Consider the following 21,775-nt stretch of genomic DNA (forward strand, 5'->3'; position numbering starts at 1 on the left):
ATGTTGCTGTATTGTGGGTCATTTTGCTGCCTTGTAACTTACAAGACTCTTGTAAGATAATAAAAATTGAAAATGTATCACGAACATTAACGGGAAAATGGCCGTCCGCGCGGACGTCGGATACGAGAAATTCGTTGTCCGCGGAGAATTTTTGAGCGTCGAGGACGGGCGGACGGGCTGTTTTTCGAGTCCTGAAAAATAGCCAGTAATTTAAATGCAAAAATAACTTTACATGGGCACATCAGACATTTTCTACAATTCCATAATTATTTAGAGGTGCTACATACTGAACCAACAATCTTAGCCAAATAAATTACATAACGTTTTAATTTTAAAACCAAAAAATAGGAGTAGTTATTATGTTTTATCAAATGTAAATTTGCACAAACATATAATTGCATAGGAGAATAGACGGAAAAATATTTAATTTCTTACATCATCTTTTAAAAGCTACCATTAGTATGAATTATCAAAATTTATCTACAGTCAATTAATCTTTTGAGAACATTTCTATAATAAAATAGATTTTTGTTTAAAACAATTCCATTTCCCGTGTTTCGCTATTTATAGATAATGCATTAAGAACATAAATAGATTTAAGAAAAAGTTGGTGTAACGTGTAAGCATTTTAAAACAGAGCTTTTTATAAAAATAAAGTTAAAAAAAGTAATAATCAGAGGCTGGATTCAAGTCTCTGATATTGATGAATTAGCCATAGAAAAAATTAGCCACATAAAAACTTTGTTTTCGCAAAGAATATTAAGGACCTTACAGATTAATATTTAAACAAGCTTCTTTTCTACATTCGTTTAAATTTTTTGTATTTACACATTAATTCTCTTCAGTTAAATTTTAAATATTAAGCCAAAGAAATTTTTACTGTTATCATTATTTTACTATCACTTTTGATAAAAAAATATATATGGGTGATTCTTTTTGAACATGACAATTCGGACCAAAAAATCTTCAAAATAATCTAAAATTTTTTGTATATTTCTTTAGTTACACTTATTAATATCTTACAGACAGCAGTGTAGTTCATTGACATTTGCTCGAGAAAAAAAATAAAATCGAAATTCACCAAATCTTGTATGCCAGGAAAATGACATATTAGCTTAGAAGTTTAAAAAACTGTCATTTTAACTTAATAGTAAGTAACTCAACTTAAGCCTTTATGTTAGATGAACCATAAATTGCTTAAATTAGTTATTTTTATCCATTGTAGAAAGAATAAAAAAAAATTTTGTTGCTGATATGTACAGAATAAAATTGTGTATAATAATCAATCATTAAATAAATAAATAACTTTGATTACATCCAAGCATTTTACAATCATACATAAACATAGTATTAGGTTTATATTTGCTTTCCCTCCTTACAATATTAGCAGTTAAAGAAAATTTATGGTAACACTTCAATGTCCTGGCATTCATAAGCCAGGATAATGACAAATTCACCATTTTATAGCATATAACTTTACTTTAATTTAATATTTTGGCCTAAGACATTTATATTCTGTAGAAAACAACAGGATTTTTTAAAATAACTCAGGTAAATCTATGTAGTTTGTTATTTATGATTTCAAGAAAACAGGAAAATAACACAAAAACCTACTCACCTCGAAAAATCTTTTGAAATATATTTTAAACCAGAAAATTGGTTCTTTATTCATGCAACAAGACATGTTTGTATAGGAAGGTATCTAATCAATCTATTAACATAAGATATTGATTGCTGGCTCTATCTATTTTGGTTATAAACCACTAAATAAAAGTAGCCAGAAAAATGACAGATTTTCTTGGGACAAACAAATTATTGACAGAAAAAATTATTTTAAACGAAGTTTTTGTAAATAGTACCCTCTGAGTATATTCTAGAAATGCTTACATCGGTTGAGATAAAAAAAAATTATATATTGAAAAATGTATGGGAAGTTTTGAAGCTAGTTATTATTGAAAACATTGTTTGTGACATGCCAGAAAAATGATATATTGAAGTTCAATTAAATATTTTAATTATACAAAACAGTCATTGCTAGCGCAGAGTAATTTTAAAATGCTAATAGCGATGCTATTTATTAATTTTTTTTAAAAAAAGTTCTTTTAGTATAATAGTATTAGATCTTGGAGCAAGGGACAGTGAATTGTCATATTTCGTGAGAATCACCCTTATATACATGAATGCTAGTACAATGCTAGTAGTATAAATATACTCCTTAGCTAGAGTTAATGTTTAATGACAATGTTAAAATAAAAATGAGTTTGACATGTTGAAAATTTAAAAGTAACCAAATTTTAAATATATCTGTTTTCATAATACCTCAGCAGCATGAAAACAAATTCCAAGCATTGTATTTTATTAAGTTTTATTAACGAACATATCTTATCTGTCAACTACCATTATATAAAATTCTGAAGATTTATGACGAAGTTCAGAATAAATTACACACTACAGTAGTTGAGAATTAAAAAAAAGATTACGACAAACATTATTTCACAACATAATTTTTTTAATGAAAATAAACTTTAATATAAAAATAAACATCACTCAATTATTAAAGCAATACGTTCTGACCGTCATTGTTTATTATGACATAGATAAGCTATATTTAAAATACAAGTCAAAAACACATACTTGTTATTAAAAGAAATAATTTTTATTCCTTAATATAAAAAGTAACAATTGGACTATGTGCTTTTATTTTACTAAAGTGATAAATTTTTATTTTCCTATTTTCCGAGAAAATTTTCCGAGAAAACATTTTCCCTGTTGAATATTTGTACAGTTTTATTCCATCAATGCAAGTTATTGTTTACTTGCAACTATATTTCCAAGCAATAAACCAAGGAATCTTGAAATGCTTTTTTGAAGGATTTTATAAAATGATCAGCAACAGTGAATATTGTGTATATTCACTGTTGTTTTACAAAGTATAGGGATGAATCACACAGGCATGCGCCTTTCTTCAAACTTCTACACAACAACCAATAAGACTACTTTAATCTACGAGAGACTTAAAGTGCACCTTGTTGCAAATGCACACCAGTTGTTTTGTTTTTTGTCAGGATCATACTTACGGCCTCCAGTCTTCTACCAAAGTGTGTTATTTTCGACTTGCAGTGTCCGGCAGTGCATCTCAAAATTGAATTATTCTTTTCTGGTAGATTAGCTTGTAAATCCAGCAGACGAAGCTAAAATTATACGAGAAAAAAAGTATAACTTTTCATAGAAAACACTTAATTTAAGACTATTAAGCATTTAATATTTATTTAAAACTTTGATTATTTAATTTGAAAGTGTTTTTTAAGACATTGTGATATCTTTTATAATATAATTCAATGGGTAGAACTCAGAATTACTAAGCATGCAATTTGTCTCACGTATTGTCCTGCATCCTCCCTGCATTAACCCATCAAAATATTTCGGTTTTCATTCCGACCGCTGAAGTATTTAATAAATTTTTCAGGTAATTTTTGAACTGGAAACAGAGATAAATAAAAAAAAATAGTTATATTTATTATAGTAGTTTTTATAGCTGTAAAAACATGGTATGAAAAGATATTAAATATATACTTTTTCTCACAGGGTCTGTAACAAGAGTCAAATCTGTGGAAAAATTTGAATTCAATAAGAAGTGATGAGAAATTAAAGATTTACTTATGTAATCAGGAAATGACATAACCTCTGATTCCTGTGCAACCCTGGTCCAGAAATATATAGATCAAGTCCATCGCCCTAAGAGCACCACTAGTGCCACCATCCTTCACAACAATTAATAGCATAAGCAGAAGGACAGGTCTTTTCCCTGTCGACAAATTTCAAACGTTTAATGTAGTCGCTTTGTAACCTAGCTAATGCAGTATGTTCTGCAGATCATCAAATGGCAGAAACAATTTCCATCGTACCTATTGTTACTAAAATTGTTATAAAGTATATTTGATATAACTAATATTTATATAATATTTAATGCTAGTAGGGCTAAGCCAGTCATGTAATTAAAAGATTATTTTGTGTGTGTGTCATTTTTACAACCGAAGAAAAAAACATTTTAGCTGAGGAAGAAGTAATTGGTGGAGACACTCGCTGACTGAATATTCTTTTAGCAAAAGAATTTAATATTTGCCATCACGAATGGACTAAGAGACAGGGGCTCCTGCATTATGGAGCCTATTCAGTCAGATTACTTTGTGCAAAACAATTTTAAATCTACTTTTTATTACAAATTTATTTCCAATTTATATTGAATTCCTTAAAAACTTAGTCAATTTAATTACAACAAAATCTTTTCACCACCATCTCATTTAAATATGCTCATCTCATAGCACACGTCACGCTACCGATGTTAAACTCACGGACGGCCAAAGACATGAAGAGCAATTATCATATTATAGAAGCATCTAACACTAAGTAACCCTCATTCGTAAATTTAAAAGCAATAGGCTGCTAGATTATTGATCTAATATAATAAAATTCAGTACCATTCAGTAAATTAATATGTCGACAGGGTCATTCTAATCGACAGTATCATTTCTTAGACATAGCCATTTCATCGACAAAGTCAGATAAAAAGGTTATGTAAAAAATTTTACAGCAATAAATTTAGCTTCCTCCCCCCCCTTAAAATAGTGTCTAAATATTCATCGTTATATTTTTATTTTACTTTTAATTCTAAAAATGTTTTATTTTATTAATTTGATATCAAATAATTTGATTACTAACGTCATACTATATCAAATACAGAGCGTCTCCATTATAACTAATTTTGAAGTGCATCGAACTCTAATTCTTTTAATTAGTTTTTTATACTTCTGATACAGATTTTCTCCATTATAACTACTTTGCAAGTGCATCGAACGCAAATTTTTTAAATTAGTTTTTCCATACTTTGTATCAAAAGTAAACTTTGATACATCAAACGTTAACGATTAAACGCTTCTCTACTACATATCAATTAATTTAAAAAACGAACTTCTTTTAGCGCAATTGCAACAATACACAGCAATAAAGAATTTTACTTTAGTATAAAAATTAAATAGCATTTTTCTAATGAATAATAAAAATATATATATATATATATATATATATATATATATATATATATATATATATATATATATATATATATATATATATATATATTTCTCTTACACGGAAACAAAAAAAGCCTCATTACAACTCCCCGAATGGCAACGCTAGAAAATCGACCAATGATTGCCGCTAACAATGTCACATGCCAAATCTAACTGAGATGGCTCAACATATAGCGCTTTTAAAAACGGAAACTGAAATAACCAGAGCGAGCAGAAGTGAGTAGTTTTCGTCGATAGATCTCTATATTTTAGAATTTTGTCGAAAGCGCTTTTTTTCGAATATTACGAAACTATAGCCAAAATTTTAACCTTTTTAAAGAGTTTTAAACATTTTTAGAAATTTTATCTTCAGAGTTTGTACTATAGCACATTTCTAATAGGTTTAACGAATTACATGTCATTTATTTAAATTCAAATTTATTTTAATAACATTATTTACTAAAAAGATGTAATTTTTTTTTAAAAAGTTGTTATATGGATTTGGATGATTGTTTTTAATTCTCAGAATTTTGTGCCAATGTACCTAAGTTAGTAGCGAGCTTGGTTTGCGAAGCAAACCATATAGATTGCGTAGCAATTTTCGGGGGTTAGCGAGCAGGGGGCGCAGCCCTCTAGTTTAGATTAGATATCAAACAGTTTCAGAATTACGCATGACACTATCAACGAAATGACCCTTTCAAGGAAACGATTAGGTGGTGTCGATGAAATGAATGCAACCCGGTTCTAAGTATTGAGTAAATACGTTATCGGACGTAGGGAACTGAAAAAAATTTCCAGTTTCACACAGCTAACTGAAAATGACAAAATTATGAAATTTCAATTACATATAAATGAGTAAGCATACAAACTATATGAAAACTGATTAATTGATAGTTTCAAATAAAAGTTAGTGATTGAATTGAACCGACTGAGTTGGAAAACTGATCAAATCAGATAACAGAACAGGGTCAAACGATTGATTAAATATAACGTAAAGGATGACCAGTTCAAATTTATTATAAATCGTCAATTATAATTGTAACAATAATGAGATCAAATAATGTTCAATTTAGAATGAACAATCAAATAATAACGAGTGCTAACACCGATAAAAAGTGGGTGAGTCCGAGTACTGATATAAAGGTAGAATGAATAATGCGTTTGAGAACAGAGAAAATAGTATAGTAAAACTATTTTAATCATACACAAATTTCTTTTATCTGATCTCACAATAGCTATCCATTTACTAATACCTATCATTATTCTCAATCAGTTCTTTTACCTATTCTCTCTTAATCAATATTCAAAGCGATCATCTCAGTACTCGGACCGAACCCATAATGATATGCTCAACACTTTTTTCATAATCAATCGATTAGTTATTAAACACTGATTTTTTTTATCGGCTCTGGCTCGAACATACGATTGTACAATCATTTGATCAGTATTCAAACTCTCAATCAATTCAACACTCAAACACATAATATTTTGATCAAATCGGTATTCGCTCCCATTGTGTCATAATTAACTTAACACTAACGTACCATCTTTTTAGAGGTACTTCAACCATTTAAAATTTATGCAAATACTGGAGTAACAGTGGTAATGGGTTCAACAGTTAAATTGAAGAGACTAGTTTTGATAACTAATCTAATTGCGAGTATACGGTATAAGACTAATTTTTGAAAACAGCAGGTTTGTGGGTACAATTAGAGATAAAGGGTTTAAGTAGTAACTAAACTAACTGGATAGAATTATTAATCTAGTCTTAAGTCAATAAAGGATAACTAAAGTGGATTTCTAAAAAATTCTAGTATGTAACTCTTGAGGCAGAAGTTTCAAGTTCCTTAACTCGAATTGCTAATTGACGATACTCTAGAAGCGATTAAGTATCTTCAGCAGGCACCTGACAACGGTTGGTTAAAGTTTTTTTTTTATCCCTTATGCAGATTACGATATATATACAAAAACCGAAATATACACATAGATTGATAAAAGTAACTTTTTCTTAATTTCACAATCAAATCAATATATTTTATTAACATTCAATCTATAATTATGAAAACTTATACATCTTGATTCTATTATGCAGAATGTTCCGTAATCTACATCCTCATATATAATTTTAGAATCATCTTTAATCATCATCTTAAGTTTTAAAAAAATATATAAATTAGCAGCCCGCAAACTACCAATTAAGAGCGGGGAAGGGTTCTAAATATTCCGTCACTTTTATTTCTGATAATTATAAAATTCTGTTTGTTGCGTTACTTTTTAACAATTTTAAAGTTAATTAAACAACATTTTAAATTTCTTATTTTTCAATTTTTTTTCACTGGCCCTTAAGTTTTTATTCAATTTATTATTATACGAAAAATGAAACTTATTCAAACCTTAGGTTAGCACATTAAGAAAAACTTATTTAAATTAAGTCAAGGACAATTTTCCTACATTGTACTTAGGAAAAGAAAAATTTGTGCAACTTTCTCTTTGTCAGCAGCGAAAATGTTTTACAATTCATTGTCAATAACGAAATGTGTGAACACAACGCTACATGTATTTAAGATCAACAATGACGCAAAATAGATTAAACCGTTTTTAATATTCTTAAAGCACTGATGCTTCACACGACGCAGCGAGGAATACTAATAAAGCATCTAACTTCTTTGATTGTTGATGAAAGTGCTTTTTTGCGACCTCTAAGCAACTGACTTTAAAGTTTTTATAGAAAAGTTGGCGCTCAACTGTTAAGGCATTTATGTCGAATTCTGGATAAGAAATTAAGCATTCCAATTTTTCTACCTTTAGCAGTTAGCAGAACATTTTCCAACAAAATTTGTTCTTTAACACTTGGTTGATCTAAAATTCGATTTTTAACCCACTTATTGCTGTATCAATCATGTGATTAAATTAACGGCGATAATGTTCCTCACATTAATTATATCCATGTGAAAAAGCAGGTTCACTGTATCTTTTAGGGGTTTTTGGCCTTGTAAGTGATAATTCTTACAATTCGTTATGTTCGCTTGTTGCAATACATTCTTCTAAAACTTTTCTTCAGTTCGCAGATCTACCAATCCACTAATCATAGCTTCAATAAGTTTACATAAACCTGACAATGTGTTTTTTTTAAACCTTGAAATGATTTGCTGATGGTCTCTAGCATTTCGATTATTTCTACTCCCATGATCAATCCTAAATAGGTCGTTTCATTTTGGAAAGTGCTAGTAAGCCAACTGCCCCGTCGTAATTTTTCCGACATTACCTCTTCTAAGGTTTTCAGGATTATATATTTTTAAGAGCTTAATTAATGCCAATAAATCCATCACATCGGACACAATGGCTTTATTCTACCTGCATTGATTACAGGACATTGCGTCCAATCTTCTTGAATGAAAGTAAATATTGATTTCACCTTAGGATCTTTTTAAACATTGATTTAGATTTGGCTTATCTTCACTGCAAACTCTCAAGAGTTCCATGTAGTTTTCTTCATCATTGGCATGTCCTCTGATTGCTAATTCTTGTCTTGTGAGATATTTTAGGCTGCTGATAATGGTTAACAGTGATCCAGAAGCAATTTTTTGACACTCGGTATTTATCGTAGAAAGTTGCTTCTCTATGAGAACCTTTAAACCTGCTGTAACGTATCATCAATATCTAAAAACTGAAGCTAACCAGATTTTTTTTCAAAGTGCTTATTATTTTTTTTATCTTGGTATGACTATTTTTTTTTTAATCCAAACAATATACTTAACATTTTTAAGCTTCACATAATTAGATTCTACTCAATCTTGTTAATATTTATATGCATAAAAAAATAACATATTTAAGAACACTAGCACTTTTCTCTACAAACAAATTCGCTTAACACCTATGTTTCATTTTCAATATAATCATTTTTAAACACTTTCTTAAATTAAACTTAACTGGTTCAATTTCAAAAACTTCAATACATTTTTATTTTATATTTTCACTTTAATTAGAGCTTTAATTCAAGCTTTAATAGCAACTACTTTCTTTACGAGTTAGTTTTTTAAAATAAATAAATCATACATATGAATAAGGAAATAAGACTAACCTGTATCAATATCAATAAGAAAAACAAACATTATTTACATATTCCTCCCCATCAATTAACTTTTGTCTAATTCAAATCAAGAACTTAAAGATACTCTACTGAGACAATCTGCATTCTTGTTCTTAGTACCAGCTCTATGCACAATTTTAAAATTAAACGGTTGTAATCCTAAAGCCCAACGCATAAGTCTGGCATTTGAAGTAGCATTTGTTTTAAGCCAGGTTAGCGGGTGATGATCAGTCTGAATAGTAAACTTTTGCCCATCTAAATAGTGTCGTAATTTTTTGATGGCAAAAATTATACTGGCGCATTCTTTTTCCGTAGTACAATATTTTTTTTCGGACTCATTAAACTTTTTACTCAGATATACTAGTTGTGTTAATACCACACCCATACCAATTTCCGAAGCATCTGTTTGCAAGATAAATTCCTTTTCATAGTTGGGAGAGAAGAGTATAGGTTGGCTCGTTAATTTTTCTTTTAGTTTCTCAAAGGCTTCTTCGCATTCAATCGTCCAGGTAATTTCTCCCTTTTTTGTTTTGCCTTTTAAAGTGTCTGTTAATGGTGCAACCAGAACAGAGAACATTGGTATATATCGACTGTAATAGCCCGCTAGTCCCAAAAATCAGGGGTGATTGTGCTCCGGAAAAAATCCGGATTTCCGGAATTTTCGCTGACAGTGATCTGGAAGTTTCCGGAGATCGAAGGTTCAGACGTTTCAAAATATCATTTATCACAGAAGTTTCCGGAATTTTCAAAGGTGGAACTTAAAAACACAGTTTATTTTATTTGTTTGTAAGGGAGAGCCAGAGAGATACTTTATAAGCTTATATTCATGATTAATATTCATTTTTTATCAGTAAATAGTTGTTATAATCATAAACTCAAGAAAGAAAGACATATTTGTAAATTTTAATTACTTCTCCAGGTCATCCTAGCTATGTGTAAATGGTATAGGTATGTGTAAAATTTTAAATATATTTTAAGTAAACTAAGAAATATAGGAAAAAAACCTTGTTTAAATTTTTTTCAATTTAAACTGTTTTTTGTTTTTTTTAACTCAAGAAATTTTCCGGAATTTTGACTTAGGCTCACAATCACCCCTGCAAAAATGCTCTGATCTCAGTTTTGGTCTTAGGTACAGGAAATTCGGCAACTTCTCGTGTTTTTATATCAGAGGGTTTTCTATAGCCTTGTCCTACAATATGTCCTAGATAAAGAACATGATCTTGCGCAAAACGGCATTTTGAAGGTTTCATTGTAAGTTCTGCTTCTTTGATTCGCTGCAATACACAATTAAGATGTTCTAAATGAAGATCCCAGGTATCTGAGAAAATTGCTATATCATCAAGGTATGGCACTGCAAATTCTTCTAAACCCTTTAGTAGTCGTGCCATTAATTTGCTAAAAAAATAAGGGGCATTCTTCAACCCAAATGGAAGTTGTAATGGCCCATAAGTTCCGAAACTGGTAGCAAAAGTAGCTAATCTTTGAGCGTTTGGACTAAGCTTAATTTGCCAATATCCCTTGGCGAAATCTAAAAGACTGATAAATTTTGCCTTGGCTACCTCTTCAACTCGGTCTTCTATGTTCGGAAGTGGGAAATATTGTGTTACCGTTATTTCGTTGAGACGACGGTAATCAATGCAGGTCTTGGATCTTTATTTGGTGCTTCTACTAGGATCATAGGAGAAGTATAATCACTCTCACCTAAATCAATAATTTTTAAGTCCAACATTTTCTGTACTTCAGTTTTTAAAATTTCGGTTTGTCTGGGTGAAGTTCGGTAAAGCTTGGAAATAATTGGCTTATTTGTACTAAGTTGAATGTCATGCTCAATTAAGTTAGTTTTTCCTGGGTTATTTGAAAAACTTTTCGAATATCATCTTAAAATATTCCTCAATTGGCTGATTTCATGTCCGTTAAGGCGATTATCTAGGTGACTGTCTTTAATCATTTCAGATACATCAAATTCATCTGGTGAAATATACACTTGTGGAAAGTCAATATCTTGTTCTAAAGATGAAGAATCGTTTTCTGCACAGGATAGAAAATTAATTATTGCAGGCCGTTTATAATATGGTTTAAGCATATTTACGTGATAAATCTGTGAACTCTCTCTTTTTCCTGGAATATTCACTAAATAATTAGTTTCAGACATTTTGCTTTCTATCTTCCCCGGCCCAATCCATTGAGCAGACAATTTATTAGCTCTAGATGTAGCCAAAACAAGAACCAAATCTCCGGCACTAAACTCTCTCCTAATACTATTTTTATCGTAATACGATTTCCTTTTTAACGCTGCATCTTCCATCTTGTTGACTGCAATTTCTTGGCATCTTTTTAAACGATTTATTAGGTGAAAAACGTATTCCGTCGCAGGAGATTCGTCTATTTCTCTTTTGGTCCACTGTTCATACAACAAAGTTTCAGGAGTAAGCAAATTTTTTCCGTGTACTAACTCTGCTGGCGAAAATCCTGTACTTTCATGTGTTATAGTTCTCAAAGCCAAAAGGGCAAATGGTAAAAACTTCTCCCAGTCAGAACTAGACTCCAAACAAAGTACCCGTAAGATCCGCTTGATAGTTCTATGAAATCTTTCTACGGAATCTATCTTTCTATGAAATCTTTTTATCATGACTGTGGGTGATGAACGGAACTATGCCGAATCTTTATGCCAAATCGATCAAAAAACTCAGTTGTTAGCATGCTCATAAAAGAAGTTCCTTGATCGCATTGGACTTCTCGTGGGAAACCAGTTCTACAAAAAATATTAAGTAGGGCATCAGGCACCGACACAGATCCTATATCATTCACTGGAATTGCTTCTGGATATTTTGACGACATACAAATGGCTGTAATCAAGTATCTTTTTCCAATTGGCGTGGTGGGAAGAGGACCAACTGCATCAACGTTTAGTTTTGAGAATATTTCCTGTATGACCGGTACAATTTTTAAAGGAGCCTTTTTTTATCATTTGGTTTCCCCGCTTTTTGACAACTATCGCAGGTTCGTACGAATTCTTCCATCTCTTTATAGCATTTTGGCCAAAATAATATCGCGCCAATCTATCTTTGGATTTGGTTACGTCAAGGTGTCCGGAAATACTTTCATGACATAACTTTAAATTTCGGCTTCTAAATTTCTCAGGTATAACTAAAAGTTTTTTTTCTTCTCCTAATCGTCCTTCTTGGTATTTAAAAAGAAGATTTCTTGCAACCAGATAGCGATGTTTACTGTATTGATTCTGAATAACTTCTTCCACAGTTTTAAAAACTGATTTTAACTCGGCACTTTCCTGTTGAGCTTTAACGAACTCATCGTGATCTACCTGTATTAAAGAAAGTTCATCAGAGTTGGCATTTAGAGTTGGTAATATCTCTTCCATTTCTGAACTGACGGCATCCGTTTCTAAAACTGGCTTGTCATCTTTTTCATCTAAAATAACTTGTTCGGAAGAGTTTCGGTATAGTTCGAATTTTGTTGCTCATATTCTTCATTTTCTGCTTTTAAACGAGCTTGCGATCTGGTACTAACTGCGTTTAACTCTGAAATTTGCATTGGCGTCATTTGCAGATTTGGCAATCTAGCCGCTGTTCTTATATGCAGAACACTTGATTTACGTTAAAATATGAAAAAATATATTTAAATAAAATAATAAAAAAAAAGAAAAAATTTGAACTTCGACCCTCGCAGTGTTTCGAACCCATGAACGCCGGGACAACAAATCTGACTTGTCACGCAGCTTTACCAATTGCGCCATGCTTCACATGCCTGCTTCGCGAATATTTAGCTTAAAACACCTCCTCCCGGGAAGTAAACAAAACATATTTTAGCCTATTGAGGGCCCACTAATTAGGGTATAAAAAAATCCTTCGGTATATATGTTCGATACATTAAACTCTAATTTAGGGCGGAGTTTGAAATTTATAGGTTAATATTCTAGGGAGTTACGGGGTCTGATGTGCGCGTGCCTTCTAACACGACTTTTGTCCCTTTTTCAGCCATTATTCGCTCTTTAACCAAGAAAAATAGTTCTTTTTACATATAGAATACTTTATTCTCTTTAAAATATTGAAAAGAAGTCTAAAAAATAATAGAAATAAAAATAAATAAATAAATAAAAACTATCCGAAATTTATCCGTTTATTAGCTATTATTCGCTATTTCCCAAAGAAAAAATAGTTTATTGTTATATGCAGAACACTTGATTCACGTTAAAATATCAAAAAACATATTAAAAAAAATTTTAAAAAAAATTTGAATGTCGATCCTCGCAGTGTTTCGAACCCATGAACGCCGGGACAACAAATCTAACTTGCCACACAGCTTTACCAACTGTACCATGCTTCACATGCCGGCTTCGCGAATATTTAGCTTAAAACACCTCCTCCCGGAAAGTAAACAAAACTTATTTTGGCCTATTGTGGGCCCACTAAATGGGGTATAAAAAAATCCTTCATTTTATATGTTCGATACATTAAACTCTAATTTAGGGCGGAGTTTGAAATTTATAGGTTAATATTCTAGGGTGTTACCGGGTTTGATGTGCGCGTGCCGTCTAACACGACTTTTGTCCCTTTTTCTGCCATTATTCGCTCTTTAACCAAGAAGAAAAGTTCTTTTTACATATATAATACTTTATTCTCTTTAAAATATTGAAAAGAATTCTAAAAAATAATAGAAATAAAAATAAATAAATAAATAAAAATTATCCGAAATTTATCCGTTTATTAGCTATTATTCGCTATTTCCCAAAGAAAAAATAGTTTATTTTTATATACATAAGACTTGATTCACGTTAAAATATCAAAAAACATATTAAAAAAAAAATAAATAAAAATTTGAATGTCGATCCTCGCAGTGTTTCGAACCCATGCACGCCGGGACAACAAATCTAACTTGCCACACAGCTTTACCAACTGTACCATGCTTCACATGCCTGCCTCGTGAATATTTAGCTTAAAACACCTCCTCCCGGAAAGTAAACAAAACATATTTTGGCCTATTGCGGGCCCACTAATTGGGGTATAAAAAAATCCCTCGGTATATATGTTCGATACATTAAACTCTAATTTAGGGTGGAGTTTGAAATTTATAGGTTAATATTATAGGGAGTTACGGGGTGTGATGTGCGCGTGCCTTCTAATACGACTTTTGTCCCTTTTTCAGCCATTATTCGCTCTTTAACCAAGAAAAATAATTCTTTTCACATATAAAATACTTTATTCTCTTTAAAATATTGAAAAGAAGTCTAAAAAATAATAGAAATAAAAATAAATCAATGAATAAAAATTATCCGAAATTTATCCGTTTATTAGCTATTATTCGCTATTTCCCAAAGAAAAAATAGTTTATTGTTATATGCAGAACACTTGATTCACGTTAAAATATCAAAAAATATATTTAAATAAAATAATTAAAAAGAAAAAAAAATTTGAACTTCGACCCTCGCAGTGTTTCGAACCCATGAACGCCGGGTCAACAAATCTGACTTGTCACGCAGCTTTACCAATTGCGCCATGCTTCACATACCTGCTTCGCGAATATTTAGCTTAAAACACCTCCTCCCGGAAAGTAAGCAAAACTTATTTTGGCCTATTGTGGGGCCACTAATTGGGGTATAAAAAAATCCTTCGGTTTATATGTTCGATACATTAAACTCTAATTTAGGGCGGAGTTTGAAATTTATAGGTTAATATTCTAGGGGGTTACGGGGTCTGATGTGCGCGTGCCTTCTAACACGACTTTTGTCCCTTTTTCAGCCATTATTCGCTCTTTAACCAAGAAAAAAAGTTCTTTTTACATATAGAATACGTTATTCTCTTTAAAATATTGAAAAGAAGTCTAAAAAATAATAGAAATAAAAATAAATAAATAAATAAAAATTATCCGAAATTTTTCCGTTTATTAGCTATTATTCGCTATTTCCCAAAGAAAAAATAGTTTATTGTTATATGCAGAACACTTGATTCACGTTAAAATATCAAAAAATATATTTAAAAAAAATAATAAAAAAAAAGAAAAAATTTGAACGTCGACCCTAGCAGTGTTTCGAATCCATGAACGCCGGAACAACATATCTAACTTGCCACACAGCTTTACCAACTGTACCATGCTTCACATGCCTGCCACGTGAATATTTAGCTTAAAACACCTCCTCCCGGAAAGTAAACAAAACATATTTTGGCCTATTGCGGGCCCACTAAGTGGGGTATAAAAAAATCCCTCGGTATATATGTTCGATACATTAAACTCTAATTTAGGGCGGAGTTTGAAATTTATAGATTAATATTATAGGGAGTTACGGGGTGTGATGTGCGCGTGCCTTCTAATACGACTTTTGTCCCTTTTTCAGCCATTATTCGCTCTTTAACCAAGAAAAATAATTCTTTTCACATACAAAATACTTTATTCTCTTTAAAATATTGAAAAGAAGTCTAAAAAATAATAGAAATAAAAATAAATAAATAAATAAAAATTATCCGAAATTTATCCGTTTATTAGCTATTATTCGCTATTTCCCAAAGAAAAAATAGTTTATTGTTATATGCAGAACACTTGATTCACGTTAAAATATCAAAAAATATATTTAAATAAAATAATTAAAGAGAAAAAAAAAATTGAACTTCGACCCTCGCAGTGTTTCGAACCCATGAACGCCGGGTCAACAAATCTGACTTGTCACGCAGCTTTACCAATTACGCCATGCTTCACATGCCTGCTTCGCGAATATTTAGCTTAAAACACCTCCTCCCGGAAAGTAAACAAAACTTATTTTAGCCTATTGTGGGCCCACTAATTGGGGTATAAAAAAATCCTTCGGTATATATGTTCGATACATTAAACACTAATTTAGGGCGGAGTTTGAAATTTACAGGATAATATTCTAGGGAGTTACGGGGTCTGATGTGCGCGTGCCTTCTAACACGACTTTTGTCCCTTTTTCAGCCATTATTCGCTCTTTAACCAAGAAAAAAAGTTCTTTTTACATATAGAATACTTTATTCTCTTTAAAATATTGAAAAAAAGTCTAAAAAATAATAGAAATAAAAATAAATAAATAAATAAAAAGTATCCAAAATTTATCCGTTTATTAGCTATTATTCGCTATTTCCCAAAGAAAAAATAGTTTATTGTTATATGCAGAACACTTGATTCACGTTAAAATATCAAAAAATATATTTAAAAAAAATAGTTAAAAAAAAGAAAAAATTTGAACGTCGACCCTAGCAGTGTTTCGAACCCATGAACGCCGGGACAACAAATCTGACTTGCCACGCAGCTTTACCAACTGCGCCATGCTTCACATGCCTGCCTCGTGAATATTTAGCTTAAAACACCTCCTCCCGGAAAGTAAACAAAACATATTTTAGCCTATTGTGGGCCCACTAATAGGGGTATAAAATAATCCTTCGGTATATATGTTCGATACATTAAACTTTAATTTAGGGCGGAGTTTGAAATTTATAGGTTAATATTCTAGTGAGTTACGGGGTCTGATGTGCGTGTGCCTTCTAACACGACTTTTGTCCCTTTTTCAGCCATTATTCGCTCTTTAACCAAGAAGAAAAGTTCTTTTTACATATAGAATACTTTATTCTCTTTAAAATATTGAAAAGAAGTCTAAAAAATAATAGAAATAAAAATAAATAAATAAATAAAAATTATCCGATATTTATCCGTTTATTAGCTATTACTCGCTATTTCCCAAAGAAAAAATAGTTTTTTTTTATATACAGAAGACTTGATTCACGTTAAAATATCAAAAAACATATTAAAAAATTTTTTTAAAAAAGATTTGAATGTCGATCCTCGCAGTGTTTCGAACCCATGAACGCCGGGACAACAAATCTAACTTGCCACACAGCTTTACCAACTGTACCATGCTTCACATGCCTGCCTCGTGAATATTTAGCTTAAAACACCTCCTCCCGGAAAGTAAACATAACATATTTTAGCCTATTGTGGGCCCACTAATAGGGGTATAAAAAAATCCTTCGGTTTATATGTTCGATACATTAAACTCTAATTTAGGGCGGAGTTTGAAATTTATAGGTTAATATTCTAGGGGGTTACGGGGTCTGATGTGCGCGTGCCTTCTAACACGACTTTTGTCCCTTTTTCAGCCATTATTCGCTCTTTAACCAAGAAAAAAAGTTCTTTTTACATATAGAATACGTTATTCTCTTTAAAATATTGAAAAGAAGTCTAAAAAATAATAGAAATAAAAATAAATAAATAAATAAAAATTATCCGAAATTTTTCCGTTTATTAGCTATTATTCGCTATTTCCCAAAGAAAAAATAGTTTATTGTTATATGCAGAACACTTGATTCACGTTAAAATATCAAAAAATATATTTAAAAAAAATAATAAAAAAAAAGAAAAAATTTGAACGTCGACCCTAGCAGTGTTTCGAACCCATGAACGCCGGGACAACATATCTAACTTGCCACACAGCTTTATCAACTGTACCATGCTTCACATGCCTGCCACGTGAATATTTAGCTTAAAACACCTCCTCCCGGAAAGTAAACAAAACATATTTTGGCCTATTGCGGGCCCACTAATTGGGGTATAAAAAAATCCCTCGGTATATATGTTCGATACATTAAACTCTAATTTAGGGTGGAGTTTGAAATTTATAGATTAATATTATAGGGAGTTACGGGGTGTGATGTGCGCGTGCCTTCTAATACGACTTTTGTCCCTTTTTCAGCCATTATTCGCTCTTTAACCAAGAAAAATAATTCTTTTCACATACAAAATACTTTATTCTCTTTAAAATATTGAAAAGAAGTCTAAAAAATAATAGAAATAAAAATAAATAAATAAATAAAAATTATCCGAAATTTATCCGTTTATTAGCTATTATTCGCTATTTCCCAAAGAAAAAATAGTTTATTGTTATATGCAGAACACTTGATTCACGTTAAAATATCAAAAAATATATTTAAATAAAATAATTAAAGAGAAAAAAAAAATTTGAACTTCGACCCTCGCAGTGTTTCGAACCCATGAACGCCGGGTCAACAAATCTGACTTGTCACGCAGCTTTACCAATTGCGCCATGCTTCACATGCCTGCTTCGCGAATATTTAGCTTAAAACACCTCCTCCCGGAAAGTAAACAAAACTTATTTTAGCCTATTGTGGGCCCACTAATTGGGGTATAAAAAAATCCTTCGGTATATATGTTCGATACATTAAACTCTAATTTAGGGCGGAGTTTGAAATTTATAGGTTAATATTCTAGGGAGTTACGGGGTCTGATGTGCGCGTGCCTTCTAACACGACTTTTGTCCCTTTTTCAGCCATTATTCGCTCTTTAACCAAGAAGAAAAGTTCTTTATACATATAGAATACTTTATTCTCTTTAAAATATTGAAAAGAAGTCTAAAAAATAATTGAAATAAAAATAAATAAATAAATAAAATTTATCCGAAATTTATCCGTTTATTAGCCATTATTCGCTATTTCCCAAAGAAAAAATAGTTTATTGTTATATGCAGAACACTTGATTAACGTTAAAATATCATAAAATATATTTAAAAAAAATAATTAAAAAAAAGAAAAAATTTGAACGTTGACCCTCGCAGTGTTTCGAACCCATGAACGCCGCGATAACAAATCTGACTTGAAACGCAGCTTTACCAATTGCGCCATGCTTCATATGCCTGCTTCGCGAATATTTAGCTTAAAACACCTCCTCCCGGAAAGTAAACAAAACTTATTTTGACCTATTGTGGGCCTACTAATTGGGGTATAAAAAAATCCTTCGGTAAATATGTTCGATACATTAAACTCTAATTTAGGGCGGAGTTTGAAATTTATAGGTTAGTATTCTAGGGAGTTACGGGGTCTGATATGCGCGTGCCTTCTAACACGACTTTTGTCCCTTTTTCTGCCATTATTCGCTCTTTAGCCAAGAAGAAAAGTTCTTTTTACATATAGAATACTTTATTCTCTTTAAAATATTGAAAAGAAGTCTAAAAAATAATAGAAATAAAAATAAATAAATAAATAAAAATTATCCGATATTTATCCGTTTATTAGCTATTACTCGCTATTTCCCAAAGAAAAAATAGTTTTTTTTTATATACAGAAGACTTGATTCACGTTAAAATATCAAAAAACATATTAAAAAAATTTTTTAAAAAAGATTTGAATGTCGATCCTCGCAGTGTTTCGAACCCATGAACGCCGGGACAACAAATCTAACTTGCCACACAGCTTTACCAACTGTACCATGCTTCACATGCCTGCCTCGTGAATATTTAGCTTAAAACACCTCCTCCCGGAAAGTAAACATAACATATTTTAGCCTATTGTGGGCCCACTAATAGGGGTATAAAAAAATCCTTCGGTTTATATGTTCGATACATTAAACTCTAATTTAGGGCGGAGTTTGAAATTTATAGGTTAATATTCTAGGGGGTTACGGGGTCTGATGTGCGCGTGCCTTCTAACACGACTTTTGTCCCTTTTTCAGCCATTATTCGCTCTTTAACCAAGAAAAAAAGTTCTTTTTACATATAGAATACGTTATTCTCTTTAAAATATTGAAAAGAAGTCTAAAAAATAATAGAAATAAAAATAAATAAATAAATAAAAATTATCCGAAATTTTTCCGTTTATTAGCTATTATTCGCTATTTCCCAAAGAAAAAATAGTTTATTGTTATATGCAGAACACTTGATTCACGTTAAAATATCAAAAAATATATTTAAAAAAAATAATAAAAAAAAAGAAAAAATTTGAACGTTGACCCTAGCAGTGTTTCGAACCCATGAACGCCGGGACAACATATCTAACTTGCCACACAGCTTTATCAACTGTACCATGCTTCACATGCCTGCCACGTGAATATTTAGCTTAAAACACCTCCTCCCGGAAAGTAAACAAAACATATTTTGGCCTATTGCGGGCCCACTAATTGGGGTATAAAAAAATCCCTCGGTATATATGTTCGATACATTAAACTCTAATTTAGGGTGGAGTTTGAAATTTATAGATTAATATTATAGGGAGTTACGGGGTGTGATGTGCGCGTGCCTTCTAATACGACTTTTGTCCCTTTTTCAGCCATTATTCGCTCTTTAACCAAGAAAAATAATTCTTTTCACATACAAAATACTTTATTCTCTTTAAAATATTGAAAAGAAGTCTAAAAAATAATAGAAATAAAAATAAATAAATAAATAAAAATTATCCGAAATTTATCCGTTTATTAGCTATTATTCGCTATTTCCCAAAGAAAAAATAGTTTATTGTTATATGCAGAACACTTGATTCACGTTAAAATATCAAAAAATATATTTAAATAAAATAATTAAAGAGAAAAAAAAAATTTGAACTTCGACCCTCGCAGTGTTTCGAACCCATGAACGCCGGGTCAACAAATCTGACTTGTCACGCAGCTTTACCAATTGCGCCATGCTTCACATGCCTGCTTCGCGAATATTTAGCTTAAAACACCTCCTCCCGGAAAGTAAACAAAACTTATTTTAGCCTATTGTGGGCCCACTAATTGGGGTATAAAAAAATCCTTCGGTATATATGTTCGATACATTAAACTCTAATTTAGGGCGGAGTTTGAAATTTATAGGTTAATATTCTAGGGAGTTACGGGGTCTGATGTGCGCGTGCCTTCTAACACGACTTTTGTCCTTTTTTCAGCCATTATTCGCTCTTTAACCAAGAAGAAAAGTTCTTTATACATATAGAATACTTTATTCTCTTTAAAATATTGAAAAGAAGTCTAAAAAATAATTGAAATAAAAATAAATAAATAAATAAAATTTATCCGAAATTTATCCGTTTATTAGCCATTATTCGCTATTTCGCAAAGAAAAAATAGTTTATTGTTATATGCAGAACACTTGATTAACGTTAAAATATCATAAAATATATTTAAAAAAAATAATTAAAAAAAAGAAAAAATTTGAACGTTGACCCTCGCAGTGTTTCGAACCCATGAACGCCGCGATAACAAATCTGACTTGAAACGCAGCTTTACCAATTGCGCCATGCTTCATATGCCTGCTTCGCGAATATTTAGCTTAAAACACCTCCTCCCGGAAAGTAAACAAAACTTATTTTGACCTATTGTGGGCCTACTAATTGGGGTATAAAAAAATCCTTCGGTAAATATGTTCGATACATTAAACTCTAATTTAGGGCGGAGTTTGAAATTTATAGGTTAGTATTCTAGGGAGTTACGGGGTCTGATGTGCGCGTGCCTTCTAACACGACTTTTGTCCCTTTTTCTGCCATTATTCGCTCTTTAGCCAAGAAGAAAAGTTCTTTTTACATATAGAATACTTTATTCTCTTTAAAATATTGAAAAGAAGTCTAAAAAATAATAGAAATAAAAATAAATAAATAAATAAAAATTATCCGATATTTATCCGTTTATTAGCTATTACTCGCTATTTCCCAAAGAAAAAATAGTTTTTTTTTATATACAGAAGACTTGATTCACGTTAAAATATCAAAAAACATATTAAAAAAATTTTTTAAAAAAGATTTGAATGTCGATCCTCGCAGTGTTTCGAACCCATGAACGCCGGGACAACAAATCTAACTTGCCACACAGCTTTACCAACTGTACCATGCTTCAC

The sequence above is a fragment of the Parasteatoda tepidariorum genome, chromosome 9 (genome assembly GCF_982258835.1).
Source record: "Parasteatoda tepidariorum strain Cologne lab strain chromosome 9, Ptep-v5.0, whole genome shotgun sequence".
NCBI classification, from domain to species: Eukaryota; Metazoa; Arthropoda; class Arachnida; order Araneae; family Theridiidae; genus Parasteatoda; species Parasteatoda tepidariorum.